This window comes from Diadema setosum, chromosome 7, assembly GCF_964275005.1.
Source record: "Diadema setosum chromosome 7, eeDiaSeto1, whole genome shotgun sequence".
Classification (NCBI taxonomy): domain Eukaryota; kingdom Metazoa; phylum Echinodermata; class Echinoidea; order Diadematoida; family Diadematidae; genus Diadema; species Diadema setosum.
This window is the reverse complement of record NC_092691.1, coordinates 6,194,937-6,216,867: the sequence shown is the minus strand read 5'-3', so window position 1 is coordinate 6,216,867 and position 21,931 is coordinate 6,194,937.

Below are 21,931 nucleotides of genomic sequence, written 5' to 3'. Positions count from 1 at the left end.
CACCGAGCTGGTTTTCCCTTCATTTGTTATTATTTAATTGGTTTCTCAAGGTCACCACATGGGGGAGCTAATCAAAACAACATAAAGAAATACATTATGAGACCTGTGATGAAATGTTCGGGATAGGTACATGTATAGTTATCACATTTTATGTTTGCATCATATTGGAATTTTGAGTTTGCAGATTGATAATAATTTATGATAAACTAAAGAGATAACATGACACAAATAAAATAGAAAGGCAATCTTTGGAAAATAATATTGTTTTTGATTATCTCTATCATATCTATTGTTTTATGCCTTTGTCACATAAAAACAAAGGAAATAACAAGAAAAAACTTTCCAGGACCATAATTATTACACATTTTGCTTCTTCAGAAAATTTCAGCCAAAAAACACCTATTCCATGCACTGTTTATTTGAAGTTGGAACAGAAAAAAAGATGCAAAATCTGACTGACATGGTTGTCAGTTTATGGTTGCCATGGCAAACCAGCAATATCAAATATAGCTACGTTATGCGTCAAAATGTTCGCAATAAGATTTTAGGAAAAGTCACAAAATTTCGTTGAAATTGGATCAAGGGTGTAGGAGTGGCAAATGAAAATCTGGTAGGGGGCACAATGTGCCCCCTCCCCCCCCCCTTTTGGGCTTTATAGGGTTAACCTAACTGGTGACAGACAAATGAACCTAATGATAAATATCGCCCTCTATTGGTTGATATCATGCAGGTAAAGCAGACTCATACTGTAAATCAGCTGGGTTATATATCTAACCACATTTTGATTCCTCTTCCTCGTTGGCATAAATAATTCTGGACGGGATGACCGTGGGAAAGACAATGGAGCTTGGTTGCCTAATAGATAATGAAAGCAGCAATGAATAAGCGTAAAACAAAGAAGAATGGCTTGCCATTATGGTTTTATGCTCCTACGGTAGAAACCCCCGCCGTGACTTCCCTTTGTAATTCCCATGGCGTCACGCTAATAGTAGGTAAGCTGAGAGAGCTTTTCCGGGTGGGCTATACTTTAGCCTGGAATAGAGTTTGGCAAAACAGCGGTAGGCTCTCTAAAAACAAGACCTAATTATCAAACATGAATCTTTATTAACAGGAAAGGAAAAGAAAGGCTACCCAACGTAAATCCCACATGTTTTCATTTTCATTTTCATTCCTAGCTAAGAGCAGAGAACGTACAAGCCTTAAACCACTTGACAACCGAATGAGATATTAGAAAATGTTTCTACTTTCTGGTATTCATTCGATACTAAAGCGAAGAGGATAGTTTGTGTGGGTGTAACAAGAAAGATCAGGTTGAGAAAATGTAACTGTGGTAAAAGATAACACTCAGCATAGGCCTGTACATTCAAAGTAATAAGAGAAACGACACTTCTCGTTTGTGTGAAGCAGAAGCATCAAAGCAACACATAGGATAAAGGCCAGATAATGAAGAACATTAAAAAGAAATGCCATAGAATGGGATTTCTTATTTTTTTTTTAAATGAAAAACACATCACACCCCTTATGTTTAAATAGCATTTAATTGAAATCTGTACATTTCCTTTTTTTTTTAAAGAGCGTTGTTTTCTTTGATTTCGGCAGTTCTCCATTCTCAACTTGTATAAGAAAAGTAAGAATAAGACACAGCATACATAGAAAAGAAAGGGAAAGATATATATATATATATATATATATATATATATATATATATATATATATAGAGAGAGAGAGAGAGAGAGAGAGAGAGAGAGCAGCGTCATTTATATCTTACTCTGTGTACGTCCCTCAGTCTCTACCTCTGTCTTTCCAATCCGACGCACCTGCCCCATCCTTTAAAATCACTGTCTTCAATTTCCAGTTTTGTCCCACAATATCACTCTATATTTCCTTGTCTCTCTCTTTGCTCCTTTCTCCCTCCCTCTCCCTCTCTCTCTGTCACACACACACACACACACACACACACACACAGAGTGCCTCTTAACTATTCGAATATTCGTATAATCAGTGTAGCTATAAAGTAAGTTAAAAAAAAAACAAAAAAACTCATGAAAGAGTCACAGAAATATGAACAGAAAAGGAAAAATATCAAGAGTTAGAGGGATCCCTTTCGGATGGGATGAGACTTTTTTTTATGACAATTTTGTTAAGTAAAAAAGAAATCTTTCATGAAATATGACAAAAAAACGAAACAAAACATAATTCGAAGAGGAATTAAAAGGTTATTTGATAAAAATTGGTTTTGAAATAGCTGAGACATCCCAAAGAAAGCAATCCTAATAAAGGTGGGACCCACCTTCTATTAGGAACGCCTTGTTTTTACTTTGTTTTGGGATATCTCAGCCATTTCAAAACCAATTTTCGTCAATTGAACTTTGATTTCCTTTTAAAATTGTATGCTCTTTAACATTTCATAACGTGGTTTCTAAGTATCTTGCAAAAAGTTAAAGGCAGAATCCTCACCTCAACCAATATTATGCCATCCTTTTAATTACTATTCATTTGTATAAAACTTTGAAGAAATGGCTGTGCATTTTTTGTTTACAAGGCAAATGTGTCGAAACAAGTTCCTGTCTCTTCTTGTGTTTTAAAACATGAAATGTATGCATACATTTCATAGAAATGAAATGTACAAACTAAAGACTTTTGAAGTATATTGATATTAATAGACATGCAGTCGCCATTTTTATGGATTTATCGAAGGCTTTAAATACTTTGTCACACTCAATAATTCAAATATTGTTATCAAAGTTACAATATTATGGCATTAGAGGTATATCGTATCTTTGGTTTAAAAGATACTTGTGTATATAGTCAGAAACAGTTTTCTGAGTATCAAGGGCATTCATCAAATCCCAAAATTATTTCATCAGGTGTAGGGTACCCCAAAGTTCGATCCTGGGACCCGATTGTTATTTTTGATTTACATAAATGACCTGGTTAATTGTTCACATTTTTTTTTTTTTTTTAGTTTGTCTTATTCACTGAATATACGACTTTAATTGCCTCCCATCAAAATTTTGAGTCTGTGGTCAGTAGGATCAATATTGATTTGGATGAAATATATAATTGGCTTGTTTGTAATGAATTATCTTTGAATATTTTGAAAACAAAATTTTCTATCTACAGAAACAGACAAAATAGGAGACCGTGTTATGATAATGTCAAACTTTATATTAACAATATTTTGATAGAGCGATGCTCTGTTGTCACATACCTTGGGGTACAACTTGATGACTGCTTGACGTGGGATTCTCATATAAATTTTGTCTGTGGTAAAGTATCCCGGATTGTTGGAGTTATGAATAATTCGTAAAGTATATTGCCTTTTAATGTCATCTTGTTAATAGTAATTCATTTTACCCCACATAATGTATTGTAATGTGTTATGAGCTTCGTTACATCCCTTTAACATGTGTCAAGAGTGCTACGACTCCAGAAGAAAGCACTCCGTGTTTGTGCGAACACTCATTATTTTACTCCGTCAAAACCATTGTTCCACAGATTTCACACATTGAATGTCCATGACTGCAATGTCTTGCAATGAGTTGCCTCTTTAATGCATAGGTATTTCACCAAAAGCCTTCCCCCATATCTCACTGAAATGTTTTGTTTGAATGATAAAGTACATAGTTATAACACCCATTCATTCAAATTGCATCGCTGGAAAATAGAAACAAACATCGATTCAAAATCAATTCGCCACCTTGGTCCAGTCATTTGGAATTCACTACCGCCCAGTATACGAAATTCATAATTTAACAGGTCGTTCAAAAAACAACTCAAAATATTTTTATCGCCAAATACTAGTTTCACGTTGTTTCACACTTGATCCACCACTTATATAATTTAACCCAACATAGCGTTGCATATTCTATTATTCTTGAATTATCTAACTCTTCATTGTCAGGTGATCTCATCACTGCAAGCCCTTGAGGCTTTTACGGAAGTGTACGGGACACCTTTTTCTTTCACTTTACTCCACTTCTCTTTTCTTGTTCTTTTTTTTTCTAAGTCTGACTCTTTTTTAAAAGTCTGACTTGTTACCACTTTGTTATATGATGACCTTTGTCATCTCTTTGTGTTTTATGTGTGAATTATGTTATATTTCATCTTTTTAACTGTATATATTGTAAATGTTGAAAGAAATAATGGAGAATTCTATGCTCTCAGTCAATCAATCAATCAATCAATCACTATACGACGGTTCGATGTGTTCACAGCCTCAAGTAGACCGGCTGGTCTTTTCCCTCGATGATCTTAAAGGGATTATATAGTTTGGGTTAGGGTTAGGGTTAGATGGTGAATTCAGGTTTTAAGGTTCTGTGAGATAATAAGAAACAACTTGCAAAATATCAATGAGCACACCATTCTAAGAAGAATTCAAAGTTTATTGGATGAAAATCGGTTTTTAAATGGCTGAGATATCCAAAACCAAAGTAAAAGAAAATGGTCCTCATAAAAAGATGGGTCCAACTTGTTACTAGGACCTCTCTAATTTGGATATTTCAGCCATTTAAAACCATTTTTTTTTTTCATGAAATAAACTTTGAATTCCTCGTAGAATTAATTGTGTGCTCTTTCATATTTCATAAGAGGTCTGTCATTATCTCAAAAAAGTTAGAAACCTGAAGTCCCATATCTCAACCAAAAATATACCATCCCTTTAACCTAGTCGGTTGGTACCCAATACCTTTACCCATTACCCCATCTGGGCTGCATGACTTCAACAATCGAAATAGCAGCTCTCATATTGTGCACAAATTTGCCTCTGAATCTTCATCGTCCAAGGGCATTGCTGTTGCAAAAACTGTGCTACAAATGGGCGATATAATTATCTCATTGGCTATAGCGGCGTAGCCTGGCAAACAGTATAATGCATGTACTCAAGTTCTCGTCGCGAAATTCCTTTCAGTTCCTGTATCCATTACATTATTACGTAAATTAAGAAAGTTTGAAATTATTATATTCGTAACGATGTTATAATAAGTTATTGTTTAGGTACACTTCAGAGTAATCTGGTTCAAATTGGTTGATTTGTATGAGATGTATTTATTTTATGACTACCATCATTCTTTAATCTTTTTGCACAAAATTTTTAATGTATTTTACCATCTTTTGTTTGTTCTTGCCATTTTAGTGTGTCTCATATTGTTTTATCGTTTTTTCGTGACGTATAAGTAAGTTGTAATTGTGCCTGTAAAAATGGACCCTAGTGGAAAAAAAAGCCTTTGTTACGTCGTCATTGCCAGTATGAATAGGATAATCCACCCGCATTTTTTCTATTATCAAAGAATCATTACTTGCTCCTGAGTGTATAAATACTTGCTCGTTACTCATTTTTATACGGAAATAAATCATATCATACCAATCAATCACCGCGTGACGCTTATCTAACCTGCGTCGTTTGTGGCATGTGACAGATTATAATGAGGTTTGTTGTTGTTGTTATTCTAAAGATCGAAAGAAGAGAGAGAGAGAAATGGAGAAATGAGGTTTGGGTCACGTCCGTCAGCTTGGTTCTGCAAGCTGCCGGTGTGCTGGAGTCAATTCCCTATAGACTATACGATATTTCTTTGACAATTTCGGAACCAATTAATTACGGACTCCTAGCAAGGGGTAGTGCCCATCAAACTTTACTAGATAAACTATTGTTACTGCAAAAAAAGGCACTTCGTATTATTTGTGGCGTCCCGCCACGTTCCCATTCAGAGCCATTATTTACTGAATATAAGATTTCGAAAATTGAAGATTTGTACTTTTTTCAACTTGGTCAGTATATGTTTAATTACAATGCAAATGCACTTCCTAGTATTTTCAATTCAATGTTCCCACGGAACCAGGTTTTTTTTTTTCATAATTATCCCACTAGGAAATCTAATAAGTTTCATTTACCCCTCCTGAGAACTTAAAAAAAAAAATTTTTTTAAAGCTCAGAATACATTTATATACACCGGTCCTTGATTTTGGAATTCATTAAGCTGTGAATTAAAAAAAATCCCCATCTTTGCATCCTTTTCTGTTAAATCCTCTCTGATATCTTTTCTTTATCGGTTAGATCTCATCAACCTCAGGGTTCATCATCCATCCACCAATCAATCGATCATTAAATTCATTATTATGTAATGAAGTAGCCATCACAATCTTTGCCAAGGTGCGTGCAATACCAGCTCTCTGAAGCACATCCTTAATCCCCCCGTTCCATTTTCCTAGTTCAGCGTGTAGGCATTCTCTTCTTTTCCTTTCTCTCCTTCCATTCTTTTCATCTATTCGGTGAAGTCGTGTCATGTTCTTGTGTTTCTCCTGTTTTGTTCCGTTCTGTCGTAAATTATATCTGTGATAAAGGCACTACAGCGCTGGTTGAGGTGAGGATTCAGCTTTAACGTTTTGCGAGATATTCATAAATCACTCTATGAAATGTTAAAGAGCACACAATTCTAAGGGGAATCAAAAGTTTACTTGTTGAAAATCGGTTTTGAAATGACTGAGACATCTAAAAACAAGGAAAAACAAAGAGATCCTAATAAAAGGCGTGGCCTGTCAATTTTATTAGGATCGCTTTTTTGGATATCTCAGCCATTTCATGGCCAATTTTCATCAAATGAAATAATGTTGAATCCTTCTCGAAGTTACACGCTCTTTCATATTTCGTAAGAGGTTTCTCATTATCTCACTAAAATGTTATAAATCTGAATTCTCACCTCAAGCAGTACTGTACAGTCCAAGAAGATTGTGTTCGGGGTTGATGGATGCATGGCATACAGTCCTATGTAAGTGTCGTTATGTGCTGCAGGAACTTGACAGCCATAACTTCCCGGTACCTAGGAATAAGCCTGTACATCTATAGATCTATTCCATAAAGTTTGACCTCGATACCGTCTCTGACCTATACATGCGAGGCACAAAACTTGCGATGGACAATAGCTCTCGGTTTCGTCTACAGTGTTGCTTAAGAGTAGTGAGAATGTAGACGAAAACTTATTTTTAGTAGGGGCCTACATCGTAAATGCAAGAGTGGAGGTACAGTTATTCGTTTTAGGCAGCAGTCACACAGTACCTTACAAAGTATGTAGTTTGATTTTAACAATATCTAGTTGCACAAGGAAATCATGTAAGAGACCAGATAGTAATTGGGATACATGTATTCCAATGAATGATTAGAACCATGACTGGCTGTCGGTCGATCATGTCGGTAGTCCAGAGGATATGACGCCTGTCTAGCAGTCGGGATGTGGTGGGTTCGAATCTCACCTAACTTCAGGTTTCTAACATTTTGGGGTGAGACAATGAGAAACCACTTATGAAATATGAAAGAGCATGTCATTCCAACAGGAATTCAATGTTTATTTGATGAAAATTGGTTTTGAAATGGCCGAGATACGCGACACAGAACAATCCTAATAAAAGGTGGGACCCACCTTTTATTATGATCGCTTTATTTCACATTTTGGATGTCTCAGCCATTCTAAAACCGATTTTCATCAAATAAACTTTGAATTCGTCTTAGAATGGTATGTTCTGTACAATTTCAAAAGTAGTTTCTTCGTATCTCACAAAAAGTTGAAAACCTTATCCTCGCCTCCACCAATACTGTACCATCCCTTTAAAATGTCTTGTTTTCTCCACCCCCCTCCCGATTTTAGGAGTGCTGTAAACACGCAGAAAAGTATGTGGTTCAGACTATTTCAAGTATGGATTGAAGATACCTTTGTTTGCTATGCGTTTAAGAAAGTTTAGAATGAATTTATGCTTTAAATACTTGGGGAATTATATTCCTTGATTTCGACATACATGATATGGCATCATTTCAGTGAAAAGAATACACGAATGAGATATCGAATGAGTCAAAAGCTGAAGCGATCGCGAAGTGTGCTTGAAATATTCACCGTTATCAAGTCACCTTCATAGCCGAAGTATTGCTGTCCCTTCTGAGTCCTTTATACTCAAGTGATCTGGTCTTTCATAACTGTATTTTGGAAAGATAACCCGATTAAAATGATATAAAACAAATGTCCAGCTGATGGGGTGGTTTAAAGGCATTGTCTACCATTTGCATGATGAAGCAAAAACTCAGCTATAGTGCTTCAAAATAGTTCTAAAATGTGAGTTAATTCTTGACATAGAAACAACCAATGTAACAATTTTAATCTGTAAAATTAATGTTGAGTATACATAATGTGAACAATAGTTATAATGAAATTGTTTCCAGACTGAACTGTCTGCAGTTATTGTTCATCGAGAAAAATAGTGATATCTCCTTATATTGTAGGCTTTATTACGAAATTTTTATATGGCAGGATGTTGTGTGATACGAGTTATCTACTTACATGCATCAAATGTGATAACTCGAACACTTTTAATCACATTTCCCAATGGTAAACGGTACCTTTATGAGATAGATATACACGAACCTGCGGAATCATCTAAATATTGTGAATAAGAAAATTCGAAAATGACACAGATTTATTTTCTGATGAGGTTCTTGTGATATAGGTTCCTCAATGTACACTGCATATCTAAGTCGTTGAAAGATTTTCTCAAATGGCTCTGTCTTACTCTAACCCTGCTATTTTGAGAGTAGTTCACTATCATGACTATATGGACGTGTTCTGTGAACTCCGAGAGTAAACCACTATCGAAAAACAGGTTGCACTTGATACATTTTTTATATATGATGGCAGTTAGGTTATTTTAAGTCGACGTAGAACAGAGAAGAAAATTTTGTACAACATCATGAACATTCTATATATATGGGAGGCAAGCGAATGAAAATATTTAAAGCAAAACCCAACAATTTAATGATTAGGTTTCTCTAACGCTGGGTATATATTCTATTTTACCTTTAACAATAACGGAAAGTTTCGAATAATTAAAGCAGGTGAAATATAATGACAATTTTAAAACACTTCTCGTTATGTACAATAGTGCTGGTTTGCATTGGTTTTGAAATGAGATATTTTAAAGAAAATTGTTTTTGACTTCTCTTGAAATTGATTTTATGTTTTCTGTGTGATGAAGAGTCTGAAATGCCTCTCCTTTTGTATTGTGAAATATCAATTTCCTTTACCGTTTCTGAACAGAACAAGAAATATAGACTCATATATAATATATATATATATATATATATATATATATATATATATATATACACATACATATAAAGCGTTTCATTGCAAAATGAGCTAAGTGCCATTTCTAAACATTTCAAAGTAAGTCCATAATCAGATAGAGCAAAATTAAATTTTTTTTCCAGTAATACCTCACTTGTGAAATAACAAGGAATGTTTTAGATGTTATGATTTAAAATATCCTATATTTTCTTTTTTAGCAGCTTTAATCACAAATATCTCAACTTAACAAAAATGGAGTAAGCTCTTTTTGCGATAAAACTTCATATATATATATATATATATATACATATATATGACAGAATTATTTTTGTATAAAAGAGAAAACATTTTATACATAGGTAGTCAGTGGTAGCACAGAACAGTGGTAACACAGTATAAATTGTGTGTAATACAGGTATAGATAATTATATAGGGTGGCCCAGAACACATAAGACCTTTAATATCAGCAATATCGTTGCAAATATGTCATTGTTTTGCATACTATTAGAAAGACCATTCCTTTTCCGATAGAATGACACCAAGTTCTTTAATTTTGGTTAATGTGTTATGATTTTAGGACCATTTTTGTCAACCCTTGCAATTTTCAAAATGTGATCATTTTGCACTCACAGAGATACCGAAACCACCGAGAATTCGGCTTGGCATGGAACCTGTAGCATTCACAATGATATTCACAATGACATTCACATTATTCACAATGATAACGGACAATGACAATTGCACCTTCCACCCCACATTCCACACATTGTGAACGCTACTGGATCTATGACAAGCCGAATTCTCGCTGGTTTCGGTAAGTCTGAGAAAGCAAAATGATCACATTTTGAAAATTGCAAGGGTTGACAAAAATGGTCCTGAAATCATAACACATTAACCAAAATTAAATACTTATCGTCTCGATGATAAGTATTTACCAACATAATACAAGGCTGACGATAAGTGATTTTATGTTCAAAGAGAATAGTTTGATCTAAAGCAACGTAGAAAGTATCTTTCTTGTATAGTTTTCTGAACTTAATGGCATAAACATAATACAACTGACTTCTATTTTCAAATATGCATTTCAAAGTTGTCGTTTGTTTCTACATCAAACGTTTCCTTATTGAATTCATGATACTGTTGATTAGGCTGGTCAAATACCTTGTGTAAATCGATAGATATTGTGAAAGATGAAAATCAAATTAAAAAGAAAGACAACATAATACTGTAGTAATTCAATATTTGAGATCGAGAAAAAGAAATGAAAATTTGATTGCGAATTCAAAAAGAAATAAAAAAGGTAGAATGCCCAGTGAAATACGCTCAAGAAAGAAAGTAATGCAGCCAACAACTATACCACTGACTTTCTGAATATACTTTATTAGATTTCAACATGTGCTACACAGATCATATATGCTAACCTCGGGAATTATACCGGACAGAAACGCAGAATGAATGGTATAGATTCTCTGCTTAAGCTTGTAAGCTCGACTCTTTCAGATGATCAATTAGTACCTCCATATAATTGACTTGCCTTTGAAGGCAAGAACAGTTTGCACAATTCACTTGTCTTTATCAACGACGAGTAAAATGTAGGATAGCTGACTCGTCGGGTTACTGCCTTCTACATTACATCGTGGTTAACATATTCCCTGTGTACACCAAACCCAGAGTAAATCCCATAAACGTAATTATGAGTGTTACTGCCTCAAACCATAGCTGAATGTTCTCCTCTAGACCAATTCACACATTAATACTTTTTATGTTTTGTTTCTAATAACACTGTAATTCATTATACATGTAGGCACTTACATGATTATGGGTGTCCGCGCCTAAGCATTGTTTATATAAATTATACTTGTCCCTCCTTCACCTGTTGATCAATCACTTTGTCCAATTTGACTTGATTTTAAGAGGCCAGTCAGAGTAGGGAGGAGCTGGACACACAATACCCTTTCAGCAATATGTCAACAATGAATGGTGATGCCTGTTACCGATGTCACTCGGTCAAACAAGGGAAATACATAATTATATAGAAAGTACCACCTCCCTGTCTCTCAAAAAATTGTCATTTCTCGATTTTTGATACGCATGCGTCTCTCATGCATTTCTACTCGACAATAAATGCGTCTCCTATTCAATATGTACCTTTACGATGTCAATGTCCCTCGCACAGACAATTTTGTTATATGCACTCTAATGTTGATGCCTTCTGAATCAAAAAGATCCGTTACCATAACGACTTCATCGGGAATTCTTGCTTGAATTCAAAGCACGTCGATGCAGCCTGTATGTCGTTTCGATCTTCGGAAATGAAGCGGAAAAGCAGGAGAACTTTTAAATTTCAAACATGTCCCCAATATCCTCTGGCCTTTGCGTTGTCTTTCCGTTTAAGTTAAAACGCATGAGAAAGTGTGAGCGTATAGCTAAACCGCTGTCACTTCGAATTCATCGCAAATCATGCATTCCCAGATGTATGCCAGTTCATTTGTCCGGTTTAAACATTAAAATCAGGTTCAATGCACTGGTGTTGCCGAGTTATAATGGCAATACAGACAATCTCCACTTTCGCCTCCGATGGCACAACCGTATGCTGCGTTTACACCATGTTCCCGGCAACCACGGTAGCAACGTTTTAGGCCACTGTGGACAAAACGGGATGGACGTGAAACAACGGGGTGAGACGGGATAGGCAAACGTGACAGGCCGTGATTGCCGTGGATGCCATGTAAGATTTTTTAACTGTCAAAATTACAACACGGCATTCCTGGTGCTAATGATAAATCTCGTATGCCTTGATAAAACGGGTGAACGCAACGAAACACGATTACACGCAATGGGCCGTAGCAAAACTTGGAGGCAGTCTGTAGCGGGACGCGACGAAAAGTATCATAGTCAAGCCTTTAGACGCTGTGAGAACAGCTTCTGATGCTTTTTATTTTCACTGGGGGCGAGGACTGGAAAGAACAAGACTAGAATGCGAAGGGAGAAAACAGGAGAATGTCTCATCTACTCACTGCGAACTACGCTGCCGTGGCTGCCGGGAACATGGTGGAAACGTAGCTAAACGAAAGATCATGTCTGGGGTTGTATGTGGTCAACATATTATACGTACACACCTGTTTTTCCTTGCGAAAAGGGAAAATAAGTTCATCTCATTTTCCATGAGAGAGTTTCACGCCAACAAAAATCATTTTTGTCGTATTTATGATAGATGCTGCTATATCTTTATGTTTGTATGATGATATATATTGTTAACATGGGATAGATAAAACATAGGTAAACAAAGCAAAGCTTCCCAGTTTGCCCACAAATTGTATTAATCTAAGTGTCAATAAATATTTTGTTAATGAATATTACGTTTTATAATTATCTTAAAACGACAACCCTAAGACTAAAAAAATGAAAAATAAATTTCTAACATGTTCGTGATTTGGCTTATATTTTCCGTGTGCTAGGGTTAGCTCTCGGTATCAAGGGTCCATGTTTATATTATCAAATTTATACAACTCCAAACAGAAAATCCAATGCCAAAATTCCCTTTCTGTTGATGTGGCGGTATCAGGAAAATTCTACTTAGAACGAAACTAAACATTATTTGTTTTATTACTATGTTGTCGCCGGGATGGTGTGTCACATGTTCATATTATGAGCATACTAATTAATTTCAGGACGCTTATCTGAACGAATGTTTTACAACTTATAGTAGTGTTGATGGAATGGCGACGGTTTTTTTTTTCGTAAGTTGACGGTCATGAGAAGGATTTAGCAAACGTAATTATAAGCTCCAAAACTCACGTTAGAATTATTATATGTTTGCTCCTATTTAGCTTAAGATAATCATCATTTTATATTTCAGAAATGAGTGCTGTCATTTGACTTAAGAACTATAGAAATAACACACATTTAAAGCAAATAAAGGAGGGATATTTCATCAGAATCCAAAAATACTTCGATATAATCTTATGGTTGAAGTTCTGGTTGCTGCGATGATAATATCCCAGTCGATTATAATGTTAGATATGGAATAATAATGGAAAATGTGGTATCATGTTCTACAAAATATTCAAGCAAACATACGATATATTCTGTACATAATAGAAAATCTATATTCGATCACAAGGTAATTCTGTCTTTGCTGCCAGAATATAAGGTTTGCCTCAATTATTTCAGTACAGTAAAATTTGCTTGGACCGTGAGACGAGTTACCAAGCCAAACAATAAAGGTCTATTTACATTCGCGGTAATGAGGGGAATTTTCTTTTGACTCTCTTAAAATGGCAAGGAATGACACGGAAGTGGTTATAGACTTCCTGTTTGTATGTGCCAAATTGAATTACGCAGTCCTGACAAACAGGAAGTAACCTTTGACCCTCAATATACATGTGAAATGATTAATCGACATGTAAAACCACGAAATCGCGTAATGACGTATAATTAGCATCTGTGATAGATAATCAAGTATTATGCTTTGAATCCAGTAGATGTATTACAATGCTCTGTTGTTCTCGACATTGCTCGACATCCAACGTTGCTGGTATTGTTTAGAAAGTGATGACGTATATTGACATTTAATTATGTATAATGTGCAAAGTGGATATCGCTCTGTGAACTTTGTACTCGGTTTCGTCAAAGAATCTTCCTTCTTCTAAGTTGTGGTTTCAACATTGACAATACCGCGTGACTAAAGACTGTTACATGACATTTCCATCAACATAATGTACCACGCTGATCGCTAGGAAATTCACGTGAAGATCATCCCGTTTTATCACATCAATTTCGCTACACTCTGGCTGGATTGGTATGCATGCTTTATATCGGAAGCAGTTTGTCTCAACGACGATCTCTTTCGTTGTCACAGTCACAGTCCAACAAGAAAACAGTGTAATCAATGTCACAGTCCTCATAAACTTCCCTTGGAGTATTACTTTTCTTCTTAAATGCTGGTCATTTCAGATCGTAAGTTAGCAACAAATGACATCACCGAGAAACTGAAAACCTCCATGAAACTAATCTTACATGGATTATATTTGTCCTGTATTCATACCGCTTTCTTCTCTGTACATACTCTGTAATCCGCTCCTTATAGCTGATTGATCACGGTATTCTAAACTGATATGCGCTGTACAAGAATAAGATAGGATATTTTGCAAGACACACTATAGAACAGATATGCTTTGTAAAGATTAAAGACTACCACATTATTGTATTAACACAACAAGTTTCTGAGGTTACACGTGCGTAAACTTAAATAAAACATGGCAAAAATTCCAATGCAGTCATGTAAGTAAGAAGGAAGAGAAGGAACAACATTTTAAGACACCATCACCACCAACAACAATCCGATCTTATCTATCCAGGGTAGACTCTCCGGGTACACGCCGCGAGCTAGATACCCACGAGTTATACAGTCCACGAGTCATACAGCTCACGAGTCAAACAATCCATGCACTGGGTGCTGTTCGTTATTCCGAAGGTTCGATATTTCTAAGGTTCGTTAATCCGAAACACGCAAATTCCCTATACCTAGAGGTTCATTAATCCGAAAATGAAAAAGGGTTCGTTAATCCGAACATTTGTGGCGTTATTCCGAAGGTTCGTTATTCCGAAGATTTGTTCATCCGAAAATGAAATTCGGAAAAACGAACCTTCGGAATAACGAGCTGTAACCCCATGCACTAGACACTAGATGAACAAGGCCATCAATTTACCAAGTAAAATAGGCCCACAAGCGAGACACTGGGCCTTATTTGTCTACAGTATCCAGCTCGTTTGCCTGTTTTACTTGAGGTCTAGCTCGTGGGCTGCATGACGCGTGGGATTTATGGCTCACAGACCCCCCCCCCCCCCATTGTCTACCTCGTAGGATGACCCCGGCTCTCCACTGTCGCTATTGCCCTCTTAGTGGGTCATTGTTAGTACCACAACATTGTCAGGGACCCACTTTGACAACTTACTTTCTTACGAGCACACATCTTGTCCATCAGGTGTGTAACCATCTTACAAAATTGCACCTGAAGAAAGTTCTGAGCATCATTTAGCTAATCGCAGTGCTAACACTCACACTGAAAGTTTCTCATGTGCATGTGTTCACGTTCGATACTGTATGGGTTTTGCATTATATTCTTCAGTATTCTCTTTCCTTAAAAATAAGAAATAGAAGATTATGGACATTAAAACGGCTTATTTGTCTTTCATCAATTACATGTATTGATTAAATCAAAACGATCTTATACTGCGCTTCATCATAATTTTAGCTATATGCATGCACTGATACAAAAACTGGCTCTTATGAACTGACGTGTGAACCGGGTATAAAAATACCGTCAAGAAATTCCTCTGAAGTAGCTAAAATGATAGTTTTACACCTGCCACAATATGATTCCCTATGGATCAAGTTTTTACGAGTTCTTGAAGAAAGTCCACCATCGAGACATCTGTATATTCAGACATATTATCATATCATGCGAGGTATAATGCTTATATACAAGTTTTATCAGTAATACATATGCGATATCAAAATTCTCCGCTGCACGAAGGGGTATGATCCCGTCCTCTCTCGAGAACGTCTTCGATGTGGAATGCACATACACCCACACGCCCATAAACATATATAAACATACATAAATAAACATACATACATACATACATACATACATACATGCATACATTATGCAGGGCTCGGCTTTACCGCTGGCCCGGGACCACTGAAAATTGGTGTTGGGTCACCAAATCTATCATTCAATTATTATTGATGGCCCTATCGGCCAACTATGAATCGAAATGGATGTTTAATTCCTTTGCTTTTATTTCGGGCCACTGCATATCAATTTTGGGTCACATAGAAAAAAAGTTCGAGCCCCGTATTATCTACTGTATGTGTGCATATCATATTGCGTGGGTCTCTCTTTCAATAACGTATTGTTCATGTCACCAGGGTAGCAATTTCATTAACTAATCAAGCGGAAAGCCATGGAGAAGCAACTTAAGCATGAATCATGACATGCAAGCGACATCCTGCACGTTATAACATCGCTTCATGCTCGTTAATTTCATCATCCTTAACAACTGTCTACACAAAGATTAAGCATTGTCAAAATCGCCGAAAATTGTCCTGCACGATTTAATGCGTTTAGTCTGCTGATGAAAACAGGAAATTCGAGTGTGCAATGTCTTCATACAATTGATTTGATGTGTATGGATGCGTGCAAAGGAAAATATTTTGCATTGAGGCGGAGTGCGTGGTTCCTCCTCCTTTCGCTCTTTCTATAGGAATAGGTGGGCAAATGTAATGCGCAGCAAAAATAAAGAAATGGCCTGTGAGAAACCTGCAGTGAAAAAAATACTTACTTCACCTTAATTACACATGAAAAAGAGTCACATAACTTGTCATTTAAAAGTGCAAGGACCCATGCAGTTTCGTTTCAGAATGAACATTTGGGAAGGCGTAAGTATTCACCATGTTCACAAGACCTCGATATAGCATGTGTTTTTAACAAATTGAAACTACGGAAGCAGCATCTTATATTTGCAAGGGAACATCGCGTGAGCACTTTGATACGACGTCGTTTTCTTCCTTTTTTAACGATGTCACACGATATGTATGTATCTATTTCATTGAAGTGCTCCAAGACACAAGATACATTTACTGTTACGATCGTGAAGCATTGTGTAACAATGATCATTGTTAATCAGACCCGTAATGGGCAGGGCCATAGGGTTCAAACGACCCCCCCCCTTGCGCTTGCAATAAATCCTTCAACAATGAAAGAATTCTGCAACTCAAATAAATAACCAAAATTATCGTCCTACTTTTTGATATATTTTTTCTTTTAATATTCTAACCAAAATGCACACCAAAACATTGAATTTCGGTTCTAAAAATGAAAAAAAAAATTCCATGTGGGAGGAAAAATAAAAAGGAAAATAAAAACCCTTCAACACCCCCCCCCCCCATTGGCAGCTGCGCTTGGATACCTCCACAGATTCATAGATTCCTCCACAAATGAGCAGTAAATGAGAAAATCACGAATATATTTAGAGAAAACTTTTTTTCGTTTTTTTATCCAATTTTGATAAATGGCAAACATTATCGTCTTTATATTGTGATTACTCCACTGTTTCCAATTTTGAACCCCTCCCTCTTAAAAAAAGAAAAAAAAAGTCTTAGATACGGGCTTTTTGACACTGGGGACCCGCTTCAAATAACTGACAGGATGCGATTTACTTTTTGATCTCGGAACACTACCAGCACCATACTAAAACCATGGACCTAACCAGAGAATAATAATCCCTCATTTTTCTTTTCTTTGCGAAGCACGTATAACTTTCGCATACAGTATATATTAAAGAAAAATGCAAAGAGAATTGTGCTCTTGATTTGAAACCTAAAATGATACAGAAAGCATTGGTAGACCAAGATTTTTCCTACGTTGTGATGGCCAAATCTGGATGGATAGGATTGTCACAGCCAGTGAACTTGAATAAATCGTTAACTATATAAGCCTCATATTTTGTTTGCTCGAGGACGGGTACGGTTTAGTCACCAAGAGGACGGAAAGTATTGGGCTGGCTCTCTGTAGTGACGATGTTGGTGGAGCTCTGGAAGGTAGCGTCCGGCGAGCGGGGCGGTTGCTTTACGCTTTTGCTACCTCTACATTTCTTCACCACCAGAATGCAAATCATGGACAACACAGCTATGGCGACGACAGGGGAGACAACTGCCAATATTAGAATCAGGTTAACTCCGCCGCCATCGGCACCATCGTGGCCATCGGCACCATCGTGGCCATCGGCACCATCGTGGCCATCGGCATCCTCGTTGCCATTGTAGGTAGTGAAATCGATGGCTGGAATATTAGCAGACGTGGGGGATTCGGTAATTTCGACATCTTCGTAAATTAATGTGGTACTATTTAAGGCGTCTGCATTCACGGAAACAAAAGCAAATGCGGAAAAAACGCTTCTATCCATTTTCTCGACGAGGCACTCAACGATGAGGTCTTCGGTGTCCTTGTGAGGTGTGAACTCAAGAGTGACGTTGGTGTCGGACGTAAAATGCACAAGTCCTGCCTCTGACGCTGATATTTCAGTCAGTGTGTCTTGCCTGAAGAAATTCCATTGACGCCGCGCGTCAGCGCCATCGTCACTCGAGCAGTCCATGGACTGGGTTTGACCACCCGTTAGGCTCACCATCGACGGATTCAAGTAGATGCCGGTCTCTCTGCAATTCTGCGTACGATGTATTCCGGAAGGTAGCGTCAAAGTACATGTCGCTCCGTTGATGATGCCGTTTTTATCCAAGCTTCTGTCTGTGATTGAGACCCGTTGAAATACGCCAAGGGGTAATGCAAGCTGCTGGAAGGTGGTCTCTACGCCATCTTGAAATCCAAGGCTAGTTACTGCTCCACTGTCGTCTCTGAACATGCGCGGATATTTTAGGCAAGTAAAATCGAGATGGTTAGGGTCATTCGGTGGACCAGACGCAGCGAAGCACTGCGGGTCGTCATAGACAAACAGGCTAGTCGATGCTAATATGCGGTATTTTGGATTTGAGGGAGGAGTTTGAGGTGCGTCGCAGTTTATGTTGATGTGAGCACACTCATAATGACCAATTTGTCTCGAGGTAGGGATGGCGGGAGGAGAGATATTCAATTGAAAGATATTACCATCCTGTGTTACTGAGTACAAATCTTCAGAGAAGGGGGGTCTGAGTTCGCAGAAAGGATTTTCAAGGCACACGTAGCACCTCCCGATGTGGGCTCCAGTACCTGAACCGTCGACGTACTGCCATACGATGGCGTAATTCTCCGCGTCTCGCACCTCGCAACGCAGCGAAGCTTCCATGCCCTCGAAGACATACGTGTCGTTGACTGTTTGAACAAGCTGTGGCGTCGGGTGCACGGGACTAACGATCAAGCAGAAAACGACAATGTAGAATCCTGCCTCATTTTTCGTACATACATGATGATGCATGCTGGAAAACAGCGATATTTTCCGTTCCATTCCTTATTTCGACAATGAGCACTGTTGACGTGCTGAGCGTTATACACTGTCCTCTTGGAAGCGCACGCAGCTATGGGCATTACGTTACTCCAGTCAAAGTTTTATTTCCCGAACCGCCCGTATCTTTCCTTCTTCGTCCTCTCACTTTTCAAGGGGCAGACGTTTAAATGAAATATGGAGCTATGACCGTTTAAGGAATTGTCAGCGAAAAGAAACCATGAAACAATAGGTTGTTGTTAGCAGTGAATGTTGAAAGATACAAATGAGGTTTCGTAGGTCTCGATTGCTGGATGTCAATGCGACGGGACTTATTTCCTCCTCATCACATGAAGTTTCTAGTGAGTAGTTTGCAGTCCAAACAAAGAGTCTCGCAAAATACTGCTGGAAGAGAAGAGTTTCGACTCCTCTCAAACATCCGCTATGCTCCACATCTCACCTTCATTAGCATAATTAATCATTCTCGTACTCAAGGTGTGGTTTCGCTTCAACCCACTGAGATGCAAATGATTATTGTATCTTGAGATGACTCTGATTTAATTTATCATCCTGCACTGTATCAGATGACGGCATTCTTGTCAGTTGCTCTTTGTCCAAGGGAGGGACCGTTATCGCCACTCAGTGAAACAACTGGGTCATTCACCTCGCGTAGAGACCACTGCGTACATGCCTGAAAAGGAACGAGTATACCTGGAAGGTTAACCCCTACCACCTCCCACATGGCACGCACCTATGGAAAAAATGCCCCCATGCCTTTCCAACCACTTTTGCGTTTTCATTGCATATTATGGCCCGAAATCTCAAAGCTGGAATAACTATTCCGCGGAATAGTTATTCCGGGGAATAAGTTATTCCACCTTTGACAATAGATTCCGGGGAAGAAATCGCGTCATTTTACGTCACAAGGGCCTGATTTGCATAAGAGGCGTAATAAATCGGCGGAATAAGCGGTGTAATAAAGTTATTCCACCTTTGAGAATTCGGGCCATTGTGTTGTGTATAGATATATATTGATGATGATGATGATAATAACAGTGATAATGACAATAATAACAATAATGATAATTATAATGATAATTGTATGTAAGTACACACCTAGACATAATGCAGTGATCATCACATATCAAATGGTGGTGTCTTACGAATGCTGCATACACACGTGATCACCCACGTCTTTAATAAATGACAGTTTTTCCCCGTTTGCCCTTTAATACTTGTCTACAAACTCATATCTTTTCATTACTTTTTCTTTCGTGTTTGCATATTGAAACACTGACACGCCCAGACACACACACACACACACACACACACCTGCAGTATCACATTACGGTTTCAAACAAGGCTCACTAATATCGCGTACGCGTCATAACATACACAATGTTTTTTTAATGCCACGATTATTGATACAGAGGATCAGAGAGATGTATGATTCTTGCCTCTGGTGGATTAGAATGAGAAGGTATTTTAGTTTTCGTTGTAAGGGGAAACTATTTTCAAAATATAAAGTGCGCGCCAAAGCAAGGCACTCACTCAAAATTGTTGATTCACAAAACCTGCAGTGTGCCTGAAGTAGCGTTTGAGTGCGTCTGTTGTTGATATAATACTACCTTGTCGTGAGAAAAAACTTTCATTTGTATGAATTTTGCCGTGTAACGTTTGATCGTTACATATATATTTTCGTTCTTCTATATAGGTTCATTCCATTTCTTTGTCTTGTATAAAGAAAAAAAATACAAGGAACAGTCTTGTTTCATATTTCGCAACAGACGTGATCTGGCGGAAGAATTAAAACACTCTCTTGCAGCCTAAAATTCTGTTTGTTTGACTTCTTTGCAGAATCAGGTGGTCGATAATGCCTACAGATAGGGTGCCCATTCTTTAATGTGTGTGTGTACGTGTGTGTGTGAGTGCGCGCGTGTGTTAGTGTGTGTGTGTTTGTGTGCGTGTTTTGTTTGGAACAATATTTCCCAGATTCACTGTTTGATATTAGTCTACCAACCTCACCTGTATTCTTGAACAGACAGTAAAGGATTGATATGCCGGTAACTGTAATGAACAATCTCTGCCGACGAAATACCTTTACGAGTCTGCATTCAGCGTACTCTGATTCATTACGTTTTATTGATAGTTTTAAATCAAATCTTTGCTTTTCCATTGATGATAACACAACAGTACAATCGACATTGACCAAGAGAAGCATTCACATTTGCATTTGATAGAATGGTAAACTTTATACTCAATAGGCACAAGATTGCGTTCAGCAGCACGTTGTTCTGAAAAGATAATCGCTCATGTCTTGATTTCTAGCAGGTGGTTTATTTTAAGAAGATACAGACTAAGTCCACTTCACCCTGTGTCGTATCTCTCCGTATGTATTTTCTGTGAGGTTGGTATCATTCAAACTAACTTCACAAAGGTGTTTAAACCGCAGGGAACAAATATACACTCGGGGGATAACATGATAAAATTACGTCTGATGCACGGTGCAACGGTATATAAAGGTGCTCAATCACATCTGCATTGCGTGTAACCTTGAGTAAGGAAATGAGCGTCTATAAACACTTTAGAATAAGAAAAGCTGCTCATGCTTTGTAACTGATAGGTGATATTGTGGATATAACAATGGGCACGACAATACTTGAATAAAGACGTAACACAGGAATCAATCACATGGTACTGACACAGATGACGAAATCTTAAATATTAACAATACACATTATGCATTCATCTATTCAGGTTTTCCTTTTCACCACAGGGAATCAATTTCAGGAATTACTTAAATTCAATGGATGTGCAAGTTTGGGCGATGGACTCAAGCAGTCTTC